At 41.0% G+C, this 19,101-nt stretch overlaps 1 protein-coding gene across 2 annotated transcripts in view; it reads left to right on the top strand.

The window, feature by feature from the left end:
* Positions 1-19,101, top strand: part of GPR176 (G protein-coupled receptor 176) — a 99,171-nt gene that overhangs the window by 3,179 nt on the left and 76,891 nt on the right. The window lies entirely within an intron of this gene.

The raw sequence follows: 19,101 nt of genomic DNA on the forward strand, positions 1-19,101 counted from the left end.
CAACAACTTTTAATAACATAATATATCCAACCGTAGGGAACGTTATTTGCTGTGTTGAAAAGGAACTCGAGAATTGTGTATAATATCGTTCAAATAATGCCTTTTGAAGGTTTGTGTGAGTTAGCGTCTCAGCCTTCCTTCTTTATGCAAAATCTTGGGATGTCTTCAGATATACCGTGGCTTTTGAAAGAGAGTCAGATAATTTCGATTGCCCTTTGATAAATATATGGCGCACACCACTTTTAGTAGTGAACGATGTGAAATCAAGGACTCAAAAAGAATTGGAACCATCATTTCCAATAAATGTTTTGCATTTAACTCCTCAGAGTTGATCTTTCTCTTTCTTTTTCCCCACTGCCTTTGGATTCACAATCCAAGTGCCTGGAAAGCTGGACCCCTCTCTGGTGCTTTGACTTGAAAAAGGTCAGTGGTTGTGACCTAGTCCGTTACCTCTAAGCTCCTTCTGGACAAATTGCCTGTTATCTGTTGTTATCATCATTGGAGGCATTTAGGAGATTTTTATAAATGCATTTGCTCTTATTTAAAGAAAATCAGCACTGTAGACAACAGCCAAGAAGTATGTCTCCTACCCTGAAATTTATTTTAAAATAGAGAAATCAGCCTGCCTTCCTCTTGCCAAACCACTGTATGTATGGTCCCTGTGTTTAACCTGTGTCCCCTTTCCTTAGCAATAGTCTGTAGTGAACCTTTGGGAAGTTGATGACCCCAAGTAAAGGTCCAAGTTGTCTGTTGTCTGGTTCCTTGAGGTGGTTATTGAAGTAATCATTTCAAAAGAAGGGGGGGGGGTGGTTACTTGCTGAATTGATTTCACAGGTGATATGCAGAAACACCATTTTTGCTCATGGTGGTCTATAATATTTCAACTAAATTATATTGGGCACCAACAGTGTTCATGGTACTGGTTTGACAGAGAAATATACTTGTACTTTTGATACTAGTTGAAATTAACCAGATAACAGCTGGATAATTCTTGGAGTTCCTTAGTTAAATGTTTGATAGAAACAATGTTACCACCAGTTTGTGCTCATAATTCATAATTCATAATTACGAGGATGATTTTTCATAATTATATAAATAATATGTTAGCCATAATTATAGCCAATAATTAACTATCAACAGCCTTATTATACCTGCTTTTTCTGTTTCTGTGTGCCTAGAAAGGTAGTAGACTACATCAAGAATAAGGTGTCCTGAATTGACCTAAGGAGTTTGAAATGGTGAGGTCAGTAGTTATCAGCCTGGGTAGATGAACTCCTAATATACTGCCTCATGTTGCCATTGACTTCCATATGCTGTATGCATTCTGCCACCCCACTGTTTTATAATGTAATACATTAAGCACAGGAAAGCAGTCTGGCCTCCATCTGAATGAAATACTTTTGGTAACCCTTTGCTTCTCCTTTCTAGGCCTTCAATGGACAGCTTCTACTTTCCAATTCTTCTGGAAATTAAATTCTGTGAAAACTTAAAAAACTTTATCGAGATTAAAATTCATATATTACACATTTCAGGCAATTATAGTATACAAGTCAATGGTTTTTAGTATATTCACAGAGTTATATAACAATCACCACTATGGAATCCCAGGAAATTTTTATCACCCCCTCCAAAGAAATCACATTCGCATTAGTAGTTGCTTCCCATTTTCCCTAAGTACCCTGAGCCCCAGCCAGCCACTAATCTACTTTCTGTTTCAGTGGATTTGCCTGTACTGGACATTTCTTATGTATGGAGTCATAAAATCAGTGGTTCTTTGTAATTGGCTTCTTTCACTTAGCATAATGTTTTCAAGGTTCATTCATGTTGTAGCAGATACTTCATTCCTTTTATGTGGCTGAATAATATTCCATTGTATGGATATACCACCTTTTCTTTATCCATTCACCAATTGATGGACATTTGGGTTGTTTCCACTTTTTGGCTATTATTAGTAATGCTGCTCTGAACATTTGTGTAGTTTTCGTGTGGACATAATACTTTCAATTATCTTGGGTATTTAGCAAGAGTGAAACTTCTGGGTCATATGGTAACTCTAAGTTTATCTTTTTTTAGGAACTGCCAGACTGCTTTCCAAAGTGACTGTCATTTTCTATTGCTCCCAACACTGTATTAGGGTTCTCATTTCTCCACATCCTCGCCAATGTTTGTTATTATTTGTCTTTTTGGTTATAGCCATCTTAGTGGGTGTTAAGTAGTGTCTCATTGTGGTTTTGATTTGCATTTTCCTAGTGACTAATGATGTTGAGCATCTTTTCATGCTCTTATTGGCCATTTGCACATCTTCTTTGGAAAAATGTTTGTTTAGATCTTTTGCCCATTTTTAACTTGGGTTGTCTTCCTGTCAGTGAGTTGTAAGAGTTCCTTCTACAGCTGACCCTTCAGCAATGCGGGGGATAGGGCCGTCGACCTCTGGGCAGTCAAAAATCCAAGTATAACTTTAGTCAGCCCTCTATACTCATGGTTCCAGCATCCGTGGAATTAACCAACCATGGATCATGTAGTACTGTAGTACGTATTTAGTGTAAAAAAAAATCTGCATATAAGTGGACCCACGTAGTTCACACCTGTGTTGTTCAAGAGTCAACTGTGTATTCTGGGTACTAGACCCTTAATGATACATGATTTGCAAATATTTTCTCCCATTTTGTGGGTTGTCTTTTCATTTTCTTACTGGTGTCCTTTGAAGCACAAAAGTTTTAAATTCTGATGAAGTCCAATTTATCTAACATTTTTTGCTGTTGCTTGTGCTTTTGGTGTCATTTCTAAGACACCATTGCCTAATCAAAAGTCATGAATATTTACTCTTACGCTTTCTTCTAAGTGATTTACAGTTTTAGCTCTTACATTTAGGTCTTTGGTCCATGTACATTAATTTTTGTACATACTGTGAACTAGGTGTCCCAGCACCATTTGTTGAAAAGACACTTCTTTTCCCATCGAATTGTCTTGGCACTCTTGTTGATCCTGTGAAAACTTGTTACCATTGTCCCACTGAAGGATTTTCATAAACCTTTGACAGGAATAAGTAAGAGGAAAATAAATCTTTTCCCCCACTGGCAATTTACTTTATGTGCTTTAAAAACATGATCTAGGGCTTCCCTGGTGGCGCAGTGGTTGAGAGTCCGCCTGCCGATGCAGGGGACACGGGTTCGTGCCCCGGTCCGGGAAGATCCCACATGCCGCAGAGCGGCTGGGCCCGTGAGCCATGGCCGCTGAGCCTGCGCGTCCGGAGCCTGTGCTCCACAACAGGAGAGGCCACAACAGTGAGAGGCCCATGAACCGCAAAAAAAAAAAAAAAAAAAAAAAAAAACATGATCTAGAGACTTCTCTGGCGGTCCAGTGGTTAAGACTCCGTGCTTCCAATGCAGGGGGCACGGGTGCCATCCCTGTTCAGGGAACTGAGATCCCACATGCCATGCAGCGTGGCCAAACAAAACAAAACAAAACCAAAATCTAGAAACAGACTTTCCCAGAGGCACGGATATGAATGACCTATCCAGTGTATTAATAGAGACATACTTAAATATAATCAGTTAATTGCTTTTTCTGTGTTACCTGGATTCTTCTACCTAGTCTAGCAATTAGGCCCCTTTTCATGTGTGCTAATGTGCCTTGTCTCTGTTAGGGCTCTGTCATTTGTAACTGCTAGGATGTTAATAAATGATCTGGCTACATCATAACTCTTCTGCATTAACATTGTTTCTAACAGGAACTGCTGTCATCTAAAGCAGCTAACTCCAGGAATAATTGCAACAATTTCACCTTTACAAAGATTTCTACAGCAGTGAGCTCATTGGAGCAGAAAGCCGTATTTAAAGTTTGGTCCACTGTTTTATTTTTCTTTTATCTGATCCTGTTTTGTTCTGGACCTTAGTCTGTGGTCATGTGCTAAGGAAATACAGAACTCCTTTGTTTAGGATTAGAAATGTAACCCTCCCCAATCAGAGCAGTGTTTATATCATGTTATAATATTCTTTTACATGTATACCTTGTTTTATTGTGCTTCACTTTATTATGCTTCAAAGATAATAGAGTTTTTTTTTTTTTTACAAACTGAAGGTTGTGGCAACCCTGTGTTGAGCAAGTCTTCTGGTGCCATTTTTCCAACAGCATTTGTTCACTTCATGTCTGTGTGTTACATTTTGGTAATTCTTGCAACATTTCAGACTTTTTCATTATTATTATAATATTTGTTATGGTGATCAGTGATCTTTGATGTTACTGTTTTAATTGTTTGGGGATGCCACGAATGTGCCCATGTAAGTCTGCAAACTTAATCCATAATGTTGTGTGTGTCCTGACCACTATACTGCCTGGCCATTCCTGTCTCTCCCCATCTCCTCGGGCCTCCCTATTCCCTGAAACACAGCAATACTGAAATTAAGCCAGTTAATAATCCTGCATTGGCCTCTAAGTGCTCCAGTGAAAGGAAGAGTTGCATGTCTCTCACTTTAAATCAAAAGCTAGATGATTAAGCTCAGTGAGGAAGGCATGCCGAATGCTGAAATAGGCCAAAAAAAAAAAAAAAAAAAGGCTCTTGTGCCAAACAATTAGCCAAGTTGTAAATGCAAAGGAAAAGTTTTTGAAGGAAATTAGAAGTGCTACTCCAGTGAACACACAAATGGTAAGAAAGAGAAGCAGCCTTATTGCTGATATGGAGAAAGTTTTGTTTGGATAGACGATCTTACCAGCCACAGCATTCTCTTAAGCCAAAGCCTAATCCAGAGCAAGACCCTACCTTTATTCAATTCTGTGAAGGCTGAGAGAGGTGAGGTAGCTGCAAAAGAAAAGTTTGAAGCTAGCAGAGGTTGGTTCATGAGATTTAAGGAAAGAAGCCATCTCTATAACATAAAAGTGCAAGGCGAAGCAGCAAGTGCTGATGTAGAAGCTGCAGTAAGTTATGCAGAAGATCTAGCTAAGATAATGAATGAAAGTGGCTACTCTAAACTACAGATTTTCAATGTAGAAAAAACAGCCTTCGGTTGGAAGAAGATGCCATCTATGACTTTCACAGCTAGAGAGAAGTCAATGCCTAGCTTCAGGCTTCAAAGAACAGGCTGACTGTCTTGTTAGGGGTTAATACAGCTGATGACTTGAAGTTGAAGCCAATACTCATTTACCATTCTGAAAATCCTAGAGCCCTTAGGAATTATGCCAAATCTATTCTACCTGTGCTCTGTAAATGGAACAACAAATCCTGAATGACAGCACATCTATTTACAACATGGTTTACTGAATATTTTTTTGGGGGGGAGCTATCTTTTTATTTTTTATTTTATTTCTTAAATTTTTATTGGAGTATAATTGCTTTACAATGTTGTGTACTGAATATTTTAAGCCCACTGTTGAGGTCTACTGCTCAGAAGAAAAGATTTCTTTTAAAATATTACTGCTCATTGACAATGAGCTCTTGGGCTCCTAGTCGCCCAATGAGATTCATGTTGTTTTCATGCCTGCAAACACAACATCCATTCTGCAGCCCATGGATCAAGAAGTACTTTAGGGCTTCCCTGGTGGCGCAGTGGTTGAGAGTCAGCCTGCCGATGCAGGGGACACAGGTTCGTGCCCCGGTCCGGGAAGATCCCACATGCTGCAGAGCGGCTGGGCCCGTGAGCCATGGCCGCTGAGCCTGTGCGTCCGGAGCCTGTGCTCCGCAACGGGAGAGGCCACAACAGTGAGAGGCCCTCGTACCACAAAAAAAAAAAAAAAAAAAGTACTTTAGACTTTCAAGTCTTATTTAAGAAATACATTTTGTAGTGTTAGAGCTGCCATGGATTGTGATTCCTCTGATGGTTCTGGGCAAAGTAAATTGAAACCTTCTGCAAAGGATTCACCATTCTAGATGCCATTAAGAACATTTGTGATTAATGAGAAGTCAAAATAACAACAATTAACAGAAGTTTTGAAGGAGTTGATTCCAAGCCTCATGGATGGCTTTGAGGGGTTCAAGACTTCAGTGGAGGAACTGATTGCATTTGTGGTGGAAATAGCAAGAGAACTAGAATTAGAAATGGAGCCTGAAGATGTGATTGAATTGCTGCAATCTCATCATAAAACTTTAATGAATGAAGAGTTGCTTCTTATGTATGAGCAAAGGAAGTGGTTACCTGAGATGGAAGTTACTCCTGGTGAAGATTCTAGGAAGACTGTTGAAATGACAACAAAGGATTTAGGATATCACACAAACTTAGTTGATAAAGCAGTGGCAGGGTTTGAGAGGATTGATTCCAGTTTTGAAGGAAGTTCTGTGGGTAAAATCCTATCACACGGTATTATTACATGCTACAGAGAACTCATTCATGAAAGGAAGAGTCAATCTATGCGGCCAACTTCACTGTGTCTTGTTGTAAGAAATTGCTGCAGCCCCCCGGCCTTCAGCAACCACCACCGTGATCAGTCAGCAGCCATCGACATGGAGGCAAGACCCTCACCAGCAAAAAGATTATGGCTTGCTGAAGGCTCAGGTGATGGTTAGAATTTTTTAGCAATGAAGTATTTTTTAAAATATATCTGAACACCTATTAAATAGATTTTCTCTTTTAGACACTCTATTTTACAAACACCATTAGGTATAATTAGTAAAGTAGTATGAACAATAAAGTTTGTAGATATTTTTAAAAAGAGTTTGGAATAAAATGTACCCGTTGAAAAAATTTGAAATATGGCAATAAAGTATTTTTTAAATTAAGGTATGTACATTGTTTTTCTAGACATGCTATTGCACACTTAATAGTCTACAGTATAGTATAGACATAACTTTTATATGTACTGGGAAACCAAAAAATCCATGTGACTCGCTTTACTGCAGTATTCCCTTGATTGCATTGGTCCAGAACTGAACCCATGGTATCTCTGGGGTATGTCTGCATATGTTGACAGTTAAGGTATAGTAGAACATTTTTGATGCTGGTAGACAAAGCAACTAATTTATTGTCTGGAATTTTCATCTTTAATTAATTTTTTTCTTTTTGGTCCTAAAGTCTCAACTCCAAATGTTCACGGTTCTGCAAGAAATATCCTTTTACTTTATTGGGTGGAATTTTTTAGAAAGGGAGGAAATTTGTCTCAAAATGGGAACAAGCAGATGTGGCTTTGTTTTTCTCTGGGGTGTCCAAGTCTCTGAAATTATCTCTTCTGCAGAGTTTACCAAAGAGTTTCACTACATGTCATTTTTCTGAACACACCATTTAGATTGGTTGTGACTGGAAGCTTTTGTGAAAACCGTTGTTGAGGAACTTCCAGATTGGCTGGGCGGAAAATCTTTATCAGTAATAAAGTGTAAAAACTTAGAGGAATTTTTGGCCAGGCTGAAAAGCATGAGTGACTCTAGGTGAAATTTAGAAGTAAGGATTTACCCTAGGCAAAACTAAAAAGTAAGAAAACTATCTTCAGAGAATCAACACCCATTTTCAGAGTTTTTATGTTCTTGTATTCACTCCATCTCTTTTCAGATACCTCTTGGTTTCTTCTTGTCCTTGTGGGTGCCCAGTGACCTTGTCCTGAATTGCTTACTTGTCCTCTCTCTTCCCAACTTAACAGAAATTGAATTCCATTCCCTCATGGTGGCATGCTAAATAAATAAACCACTTTAGATGTACATGTTAACAGATGTTATTGCATTAATACATTGACCATTAAGGGTACTTAAAAAAAAGTTTACTATCTTAAGCAAAAAGGGTGACTAAGTTGAGCATTTCATATATTTGACAGATGTTGAGGAGAAATGGGTGGAGTGGATCTTTTTGGAGCCTCTAGTGACATCATCATATAGGCAAGCCTGTTATTGCATGTAGGGCGTTTAGAAAAGTTGAGGGTATAAGCATACACCTGGCATGTAAAGGAGCAGGAGGGTATCAGTTGATACTAGTGTCTTATTCTTTTTTTTATAGTTTTAATTCCCTCTTTTATAATTTCAAATGTATTATTTCAGATTGTTATCTTGGGATGCTTATTGTGTGTGCTGATTCTTTCTTATGGTGGATCATTTCCTTGAATGTTTGTAAGTTTTTGATTGTGAGTCCATTTCCTTTTTCTGCAAGGTACTGTAAGGTCTTGGCTGCAGAAGTGGCCTCCAGAACAGTCTCATATTTGCTCCTGCCAGGTGTTATAGGGTTGTCAGTAGCCCAAGATCTCAACCACAGGAAAACGCATATTTCCTTGCCATCTCTCTGAGGTAGAGGATACAGTTTTCACTCTCTCTTTCACTGAGATGGCCACTCTTTGAGGATTCTGGATTTATGCAGGGCTTTCCATTCCAACTACCTGCTTCAGGGGGGTCCAGGCTCATTCAGTCTGTGTGTGGCTGGTGAAACCCAAAGTTAGCTGTGAGGGCCTAGTTCCTGGTCTGAAAATCACCCCTCAGTGCAAGCTCTCTGGTCTCTCTTTTAGGCAACTGGGGATTTCCTTTTATTTCTTATAAACTCAGCTGTGAATTTAAAGATGTCTTTTGTTTTATCCAGCACTTCTAGTTGTTTGTAGCAGTGTTCTAAGTTCTGCCACGTTGCCAGAATCGGAAGTTGGCGAATAAGCAAAACATATTAAAACAGAAGGTGGGATGATTGCTAGATTTGATTCTAGGAGATATGCCACCATCAAATGGGGTGGTGGCATCAGGTCAGAATAAGAATACCTTGAAAGATTAAGGAAAATAAGTTAGAAAGTGGATGAGGGAAGAGAGCTCAAGTAAGTTTAGGAATCTAGTCTAAAGAACATAAGAGTATGTCAGCCATAAAAAGGAACGAAATTGGGTCATTTGTAGAGATGTGGATGGATCTAGAGACTGTCATACAGAGTGAAGTAAGTCAGAAAGAGAAAAACAAATATCGTATGTTAACGCATATATGTGGAACCTAGAAAAATAGTACAGATGAACCAGTTTGCAGGGCAGAAATAGAGACACAGATGTAGAGAACAAACTTATGGCTACCAAGGGGGGAAAGTGGCGGGGGGAGGGTAGTGGTGGGATGAATTGGGAGATTGGGATTGACATATATACACTAATATGTATAAAATAGATAACTAATAAGAACCTGCTGTATAAAAAAAAAATTCAAAAATTCAAAAAAAATACAAGTAAGATAAAGACTAGAGAAAAATATTACAAAATATTAATAATGTGGATGGGCTTTATGGGTAACTGAACATGTACTATATTCATATTCATAATAAAAAATAAAATAATATATGTAAAAAATAAGAACATTAAGAATATGTATATTTGTTTATATATTGCTGATATTTGACCATTTCAAACATTTGACCTTTTTTTTTTTTTACTACAACTTCATATGGTTCAAACTGAGGTGTTTTTTTTAAAACAAACATTTGGGTCAACATAAATTAGGGTTAATAGTAGCATATTTTTAAAAATTTATTTATGGAAGAACTACCTGATTACAAAATATTAGAATAGAATATTTATGATATACAGATTCAAGTTGGATATGAAGAATGGAACCCCTGTTTTGTGGGGGGCGGGTTACCTGGGGAGTGTAGAGCAGTCTAAAGTTAAGTGGGAGTTTTCAAAAGAAGAGTGTTGAAACCCATGTATATTAAAATACCTGTTTCTGATAAACAGTGTGGGACTTCCGTAAATTTTTATTGAATGGATGAGTGAGTAAAATTTGTGTTTTTGTTACTTTACACTCATAAAACATTAAAACTGTTTCTCTTTCCTTTTAATCCCATAGTTCCTGGGTGTCTGAGAATGTAGCTCCTAGGTCAAATGCAGAACCCACAACTTTGAGGGTTAATAGGATAGAGGTTGGGGGCACACTTGGGATTTTTAACCAAAATAGTCTTAAACCTAGTTTTAACCATTATACTTGAACTAGTGCTATACCTGTTGTGTAACTGACTATCTCCTGGATGACTCCTTTTCCTAGACTTAGGCCAATTAGTAATTGCAGGACTTAATTAATTATGCAGGGGTTTTTTTTTTGTTTTTTTTTTTGCGGTACGCGGGCCTCTCACTGTTGCAGCCTCTCCCGTTGTGGAGCACAGGCTCCGGACGCGCAGGCTCAGTGGCCATGGCTCACGGGCCCAGCCGCTCCACGGCATGTGGCATCTTCCTGGACCAGGGCACAAAACCCGTGTCCCCTGCATCGGCAGGCGGACTCTCAACCGCTGCGCCACCAGGGAAGCCCAATTATGCAGTTTTGATTTGTGTTAGTTTAATTCTACTAAAATTCTACCACGAGGCTAGGGCATTATAAAGGTTTACTGACAACGGGAAAATAAGCAAAATAAAGCTTCCTTTAACACACTGTAAGGCATGGACAAGATTGAATAAGCCAAGGGTGTAGCCCTGAACCCTCTTAATTAACATCCCCCTCCCTCCAATATGTACACACACACACACACACACACACACACACACACACACACACACACGATTTCTTTCAGGAGACCTCTAGAACCAAACACTCTTGAATGTTCCTGCTCAGGAATTTTGTTGTTTTCTTTTGCTTTTGCATTTACAAGCAACTTCCAGGGAAATGCCTTCAAATGGACTCAAGCAATATTTTCATTGGTGGCCACACTTGATTCTGAGGAATCCTGGGAAACTTCTTTTGGGCCTACGTTGAAAACTTGCTTCACCAAATCTGAGACACCTGAAAAACTTTCAGTTTAATCTGAAACACTAATGTCTAGGCACCTTAGCACTTAAAATAAATTTCTAGTAATGGTTTAACATCAGTTTTAGAACTCAGTTTTTTTAAAAAAAATTACTATTATTTCTGATGAAAGGTTTCTCCTGAGGGGCAAAATTATAGAGGTAGAGGCAAAGCATGAAACCTATAAGGTTTCTCTTTTGGGCTTCTCTTTCTCCTTTTTTTTTGTTTTTTTGAGAGGTTTTAAAAATGCAGAAAAAATATTAACAAATTACCAGCGCACCTTCAGAAATATCAAATGGCAACATTTTGTCATATTTGTTTCTTACATTTTTTATTTTATAAAATTAAAATTTATAGGTACATTTGAATCTCCACTCGTGCCTCTCCCTAGTCCAGTTGCCTCCTTCTCTTCCAGCGCTGATGGCTACACTGAATTGGGTGGGTATCCAGTGTAAACTTCCTCCCTGTCTGTGTCCTGGTGGTGCTGCCTGATGCTGGCCTGTGATCACGTTTTTGCCAGTTGATGCTTAGTCGGCACCTGTGGCAGGGATAGATGACTCCATGTGCATTGTTGATATCCAAGTAATGGTCACCTTATCTAGGAAGACTATATGTGGGCAGTTTAGGACCTTCATAGAGGGTCTTTAATAGGGAAAGACAAGGAGACTTTTGCTAATGGGAGATGGATGCTTCCTGTGCAATGCAGGTACCCTTGACTCACCTGCCAAATGGTAACTACCAATCAGAATACTGCTTTAGCCTTACCTTTACACTGGGTTTTGTAGTTTATAACAATACCACATTATTCCAGTCGATCATAATATGAATTATGAAATAATGTAGGCACAATTTTTTTTGCGTTTTTATTTTCTCAACGCATCCTTTCCCTCTAACAGCACTGCCCTCCCTCAACAACTCATGTTCATACACTGGGGAGCCTCCCTTCCAATATTTATCAGGGCTCTTAATTGCAAACAACAGAGCCTATTGTCAAAAGAAGACACAGCTATAAAAGCATTCAGGAAAGGAAAACATTTTATTTACAAAGATGGATTGCAAGGGAGTTCAGGGTTTTGAAGGACTGGCTTGACAAATGAAATATACAACAAACAGCTATTTTAAAAGAAAGCAACCACAAGATTACCACGTTTACATTTCTTATGTTCAGTGTGGGGGAAAAAAGCAGTTACCTCATGTGAGTGTTGTAACCTCAAAGATTGTGTCATGTCTTTGGATGGCAGCACTGTAAAAGTCAATAAAGTTGCAAAACAATAAAGTTGTTTCTATCAGGAGTCAGTAAGCTACAGGAAAGGTTCACTATTTCAGTTATTTTGGGGACCAGAGCTAGATAGTGTGATCCTGGGTCTTTTTACTGTTTTTATTTTGGGGGAGGGGTGGGGCTCAGGGAGCAGGCGTATGTTTGTTTTCTCCTGACCAGGGAACATAATGTGCACATTTTTGCATAATGTAGCAGGGCAAGGTGTTAGTTTTACTTCTACACCAAACTAGCCAGTTGATGAAGAAAGAAATTTCTTTCAGGGTATTAGGTTGCTTACAGAATTTATGGGATTCAGGGAACCAAGCCTGGATGCTACAGAGCTAGGGGCACAGTTAGGAAATATGCACAGCCATACACTAGTTCTAGCAGAAATGAAGCTGTTGTCATGTACCACCAGTGATGTAGGGATTAGACTCTAGAACCCTATGACATCTCTGGCCCCGAAGAACAAAAGGTATCTGTAATCCTCCTGTACTTACGAGAAAACCTGATGACTGCACCAGCCACCACCTCACATTAATCATGTCTGCTTTTCTTGGGAACATGTGCTGGGCAGAATGTGGATATAAGCCTGCGCTCTAACTGCAAGACAGTCTGCGAAGTAGTATTTTTAGCTTTCTAGCCTTTGTAGCAGAGGGTAGCAGATGGTTGGAAGATTATGGAATGAATATTTAGTGAACCAAACTGTAGTATTTACTGCTTTCTACTTTGTGTGGTTCCTTATATGAGTGCCCCTCACAATACTCTGCTTATCCCCACACCTACCCTGGGAGGTAGCGGTGGGCACATGACCCAGGCCTTGCTGGTCCCAGGATCCTATGTACCTGTCTTCAGTGATTAGTCCAGGGATGGGTCGTGGGAATCTAAGCTTGGTCAAAGCCCTTGACATAGAAATGCTGGTAGAGAAGCCCTCTTTTCCAAAGGGGCTGCTAAGCAGGGATAAAGGAAGCCCAGAACCATCTGATCAGTAGAGAATGAGGGCAGAGGTGAGGGTGAGAGGAGGGTGAAGGGTGGAGGGAGACAGAGAAAGTATTCTGATGATACTGTGTGAGTCCCTCGAGGTCCTGAACCTGTGTTCTCCAATTACATGAAGCAAAAAAACCCAACATCTCCCTTTTTGCTTAAACTTTCGTGAGTTGGCTTCCTGTCATGCACAACAGAAATATCCTGACTGATTTCTATATTATTGTTGTCACCATTCATATCCTGCATTTGTGTAAACAGGTTCAGAAGGAGAGTGACTTGCTCGTGAGCACACTCCCACAGCCAGGCAGGGCCTGATGCCGTGAATGTCTGATGCCCAGGAAAGAAGAGCGGCTGAAACCCAGAGCCCTGAGTTGACCAGGAACCAGGGATGGGCTGGCAGCTGGAGAGATGCTCATGGCCACTGAGGGTGACTGTAAGTCTGGCAGTGCAAGAGGTCAGGAGTGGAAAGTCGTCCAGGAACGTAGAGGAGGCTGGAAGCTGCATGTGCACGTGCAGGGGCAGAAGCCCAGAGGAGACTCTACTGGACCAGGAAATCAGTGACATCGGTCCTGAATCAGCACAGAGCTTCTGATGCTTTTTCTCTCTCAGTTAAACATTGTTTTAAAAAAATCAAGTTACTTACACATAAATAGTTAATAGTTTATTAATATAAAAATTTAGGGACCAGAAAAAAAAAATCTAGCTGTGTTAGAAAAGGGAAAAACTGCCATTGTTAGATGCAGCGTCCCAGGAGATGATGAGCTCACCAGGCTCTGGGTCATAAGCTGGCTTCTGCGTCCAGAGTGTTTATAGAGCTTCTGGGGAGGTCAGCGGGCAAGGCTGTGGCTGAGTCCTGGGAAACACAACCCTTATCACAGTCAGTTGTGGGGTGTGGATGACGTCCACAGACGCCTGGCAGGTATATGGTTGGGGAAATGAGCTGCTCCCCGTTTTCTGCTTTGAATTTCACCATGGCCAGTGTCCAGCTCTCAGGATGGTGGAAGCAGATCACTTCTGTGAGGGGTGAAATGCATATCCTCAGTTGATCCAAGCCCAGGGCATGGGTGGGACAGCAGGAGATTTGTCAGCACAAAGTCCAGGCATTCAAGTGCAGGGAAGAACCTGGGCCAGACTCATGTGGGCATTGTCAAGTTAAACAAACAATTCATAAGTTCCTTCTCGAAGTCTGTGAGTCTGTTTCTGTTTTGTAAATAAGCTCATTAGTATCATTTTTTTAGACTATGTAAGTTATATCATATGATATTTGTCTTTGTCTGCCTTACTTCACTTGGTATGATAATCTCCAGGTCCATCCATGTCATTGCAAATGGCATTATTTCATTCTTTTTTTAAAAATAAATAAATAAATAATTTATTTATTTATTTATTTATTTATGGCTGTGTTGCATCTTTGTTGCTGCACATGGGCTTTCTCTAGTTGTGGTGAGTGGGAACTACTCTTTGTTGTGGAGCGCGGGCCTCTCACTGCGGCGACCTCTCCCGCTGCGTAGCACGGGCTCCAGGCGTGCGGGCCCCAGCAGCCGTGGCTTGTGGGATCCACAGTGCAGTCTCAACAGCTGTGGCACATGGGCTCAGCTGCTCTGCAGCATGTAGGGCCCTCCTGGACCAGGGTTTGAACCCGTGTCCCCTGCATTGGCAGGCAGATTCTCAACCACTGCACCACCAGGGAAGCCCTATTTCATTCTTTTTAATGGCTGAGTAATATTCCATTGTATGTATGTACCACATCTTCTTTATCCATTCATCTGTTGATGGACATTTAGGTTGCTTCCATGTCTTGGCTATTGTAAACAGCGCTGCAATGAACATTGGGGTGCATGTATCCTTTCAAATCATGTTTTTTCCCCAGAAATATGCCCAGGAGTGGGATTGCTGGATCATATGGTAGCTCTATTTTTAGTTTTTAAAGGAACCTCCATACTGTTCTCCATAGTGGCTGTACAAATTTATATTCCCACCAACAGTGAAGGAAGGTTTCCTTTTCTCTACACCCTCTTCAGCATTTATTGTTTGTAGATATTTTGACAGATGTGAGGTGATATCTCATTGTAGTTTTGATTTTCATTTCTCTAATAATTAGTGATGTTGAGCATCTTTTCATGGTTACAGGGTGGGGGGGAGGGATAGGCTGGGAGTTTGGGATTGACATATAAACACTACTATATATATATATATATATATATTTTTTTTTTTTTTGGTGGTATACGGGCCTCTCACTGTTGTGGCCTCTCCAGTGTGGAGCACAGGCTCCAGATACGCAGGCTCAGCAGCCATGGCTCACGGGCCCAGCCGCTCCACGGCATATAGGATCCTCCCGGACTGGGACACAAACCCATGTCCCCTGCATCAGCAGGCAGACTCTCAACCACTGCGCCACCAGGGAAGCCCCAACACTACTATATTTTAAATAGATAACCAGCAAGGACCTACTGTATACCACAGGGAACTCTGCTCAATATTCTGTAATAACCTAAATGGGAAAAGAATTTGGAAAAGAATAGGTACATGTATATGTATAACTGAATCACTTTGCTGTACATCTGAAACTAACACAATGTTGTTAATCAACTATGATCCAATATAAAATAAAAATTAAAAAAAAAAGACAATACAAAGGCAGAAGGCACGCAGCAAGTGGCAGAAGGTGGAAAGGAGCAAAGCAGAGAGGTCCCACATAGTTTCTGAATCACCTTTCAGTTGAACATGTCAAGTTCAATACTTGTAAAGGCCATTGTCCTTGCTATTCTCTCTGCCCTGGAATGTTCTTCCGTAGACACATCTTGTGGCTGGCTTGTGTTCATCCTTCAAATTGCAGCTCAGATGTCCCCTCTCCACTTCTGTCACACCATCCTGTTTATTTCCTTTACAGCAGTTACAACCCCAGAGATTGTCTTGTTTGTTCAGTGTTCTATCTCTCTCCATTAGAATGCAGAGCCATGAGGATAGAGAGTTTGTTTAATGCACTGCTATGTCCCCAGCATCAAGAAGAGTGCCTGGCATATAGTTGGTGCTCAGTAAATGTTTATTGAATGAGATGCTTGGGGACAATTAAACAGAACAATTAATTAAATAGCTCCTATCTTGATTTACATGCCTAGGAGCTTTCTGACCTTGAATTTTGCCCGCAGCCAGGACTCAGATACACACAGTTATATCCAGTGGCTGGGAGCGGTGCTCATAAAAGCCAGATATCTGGAGGGACAGCAGGTCTCTTGATAGGAAATCCACAAGGACATAAGTTATAGCCTGATTTAATTTAGAGCGAGCCTGTGAAATAGGACAGGCAGCCTTTTGAACCTGGCAGCATAATGTGTATGAGGATGTCACTATAGCTTTCAGAGGCTTTTGGATCCTAGACAAAGAGTGATTGCTGAAGCAGCCTGGGAACATGACGCTCCCTGTGGGAGAGTGGCTGAGAGGCAGTGTTGCCATCAGGGAGCTACAGGTGGCATTTGGCTGCCTGTACTGAGACAGGTGGCTCCTAGGTGTGTGAGATCAGAGTGGTGCGCTGGAGTTTCTATCAACTGTTAGGGAACCACCATCCATCCTTCCACCTGTCCATCTGGGAAGCTCCGTGGTGGGAATGGGGATGTGAATAAGGTCTGAAAACAACAAACAGAATATTTTGACTCTAGCCAAGTGTTATGGGTTGTGCACCCCTATCCCCCCAAAAAGATATGTAGGAGTCCTGACCCACAGTACCTCAGGGTATGACCTTATGTAGCAGTAGGGTCATTGCAGATGTAAGTACTTTCAATGGGGTCATACTGGAGTAGGGTGGGCCTTTAATCCAACATGACTGGTGTCCTTAAAAGAAGGCTAAGTGAAGACAGACACACGGGGAACAGAGAAAGAGGTGAAGGCAGAGATTGAGTTATGCATCTGTAAGCCAGGGAACACCAAAGGTTGCTGGCAAGCCATCGGAAGCTAGGAAGAAGCAAGGAAGGATTCCCCTACAGGTTTCAGAGGGAGCATGGCCCAGCTAACACCTTGATTTCAGACTTCTAGCTTCCATAACTGTGAGACAATAAATTTCTGTTGTTTTAAACCACCTGGTCTGTGGTACTTTATTTTGGCAGCCATAGTAAACTAGTACACTAAGGCAACCAGCGAATATTAAGTTGAAAACCCTGATTTTTGCACAACTAAAAGCAGCGGGTTTTATAAATGAGTCAGACCAAGTATCTTCAGCTGTCAGAATTGAATCAGTGTAATAAAGGCTGGTCATCACCTCAACTGGTGTACACACAGCTTTCAGCACCTTTTTAAAAATTAAACCTTTTATTTTGAGGTAATTGTAGATTCACATGCAGTTTAAGAAATAATACAGAGAGAAGCTAGGTACCTGTTACCCAGTTTCCCCCAATAGTACCTGTGTGGCCTGTGTGTATGGTGGGTACAATATCATAACCGGGATGTTGATGTCAATACAGTCAAGATACAGAACATTTCCATCACAGCAAGGATTCCTCTTGTTGCCCTTTTGTAACTACATCCACTTTCCTCTCACTCCCACCCCTTCTTACTCGGCAACCACTAATTTGATCTCAATTTCTATAATTTTGTCATTTCAAGAGCATTATATAAATGCAATAATATAATGTATAACCCTTTGGGATTGGTTTCTTCACTCCATATAATCCCCTGAAGACTCATCTAAATTGTGTGTGTCAATGGTTTGTTCCTTTTAATTTCAATTCCATTTATATGACTTCTTAAATGAAAGTATGGGCAACTCTGCAACGTTTCTGGTTATTCTTAAGTCCCCAAACACTCTCAATTTAGCACATAATGTGCAAAAGTCTGATGAAAGAGGTAAAACACAAAACTTGATTGAAAATGAAAAACTCCCCCCCTCCACGATCCCCAGTCCAGGCCTGTTGCCTGGGAGAAACTTGAAGTTGGGTAAAGGAGTCTGGTTGGCTTCCTTCCCCATCTTGAGCTTCTGGGCCAAGGTTTCTTGACCTTCCAGGACTGAAGCTGAGGTGGGGCTTGGTGGTATAAAGGTGGAGGGGGGAGATGTAGCAGGGACAGAAAAGGCCAGAAAGCCTAATCCTGTTGTAAGTGGCTTCATGCTCTCTGGACTGTCACCTGTCCCTTGATGGTTGTGATGCCCTTCCATATTCTTGGTTAGCAGGTTACTCTGTCCTCAGCCCCTGTGAATGCTGCTGGACCTCCAGCTTCTTTTTGCTGAGGGCTGTTTGCCCCTGCAGGTGACCCTCTTGGACAAGCCATGACCTGACCCTTTGCCATTGCTCGTACACTGTGGCCCACATCTGATCCAATGGAACACATATGGATTCTTGGCCCCAACAAATTCTGGAAGTGCCGGCTGCCTGCTCTAGCCTCTTCTTTGAGCAACTCATCAGCCCATCTCTTGCCCTGTAGGTTTCTCAGACAGGAGCCAGTCACAATTCTCTGTGAACCTCAGTTGCAGGGGACACACATCAAGCTGTCTTCATGGGCTTGTTGAAGCCCCTTACTAGGGTTGAGGGGAGAGATGGTCACCCCTCCCCTTCTCGCCTGGGTGGATAGGACTCAGTGCCCACCCACAGCTCTCCGTCTATTCTTTTATATCTTCCAGGTGGGTGAGGATTCAAGTATTATAACCACTTGACCATAACTTTGAAAAATTTGCATCTTGATCTGACACCTTACTTTGGTATTCTCTATCTATTGTATCTTGATGTCTTGATAGAATTTTCCAATTCCAATGAGAAAATAGTATGTTAATTTAGAAATGCTGTTTTTCCTAATTAAAATTCATGAAGCAACTTTGTTCAAATTCTCCACATACCTCTTTGATATCAGCAACTGCTTTTGCGGGAAGCATTTTAGAGCCACCTCATACAGTTTTTCAGGGCCCATCATCACTTCCAAGCTGTGTAAGAGAGACACAGCCTCATTGGTTTTTTTTTTGTTTTTGTTTTTTGGCTTGCACTGAAATTTCAACATAAGCCACAAGTAACCATTCTTATTTATTTATTTATTTATTTATTTATGGCTGCGTTGGGGCTTCAATGCTGCATGCAGGCTTTCTCTAGTTGCAGTGAGCGGGGGCCACTCTTCACCGCAGTGCACGGGCTTCTCATTGTGGTGGCTTCTCTTGTTGTGGAGCACGGGCTCTAGGTGTGTGGGCTTCAGTAGTTGTGGCACTCGGGCTCAGTAGTTGCGGCTTGTGGGCTCTAGAACACAGGC

This window comes from Mesoplodon mirus (genome assembly GCF_964341445.2).
Source record: "Mesoplodon mirus genome assembly, chromosome: 4".
In the NCBI taxonomy this organism is placed as follows: Eukaryota; Metazoa; Chordata; class Mammalia; order Artiodactyla; family Ziphiidae; genus Mesoplodon; species Mesoplodon mirus.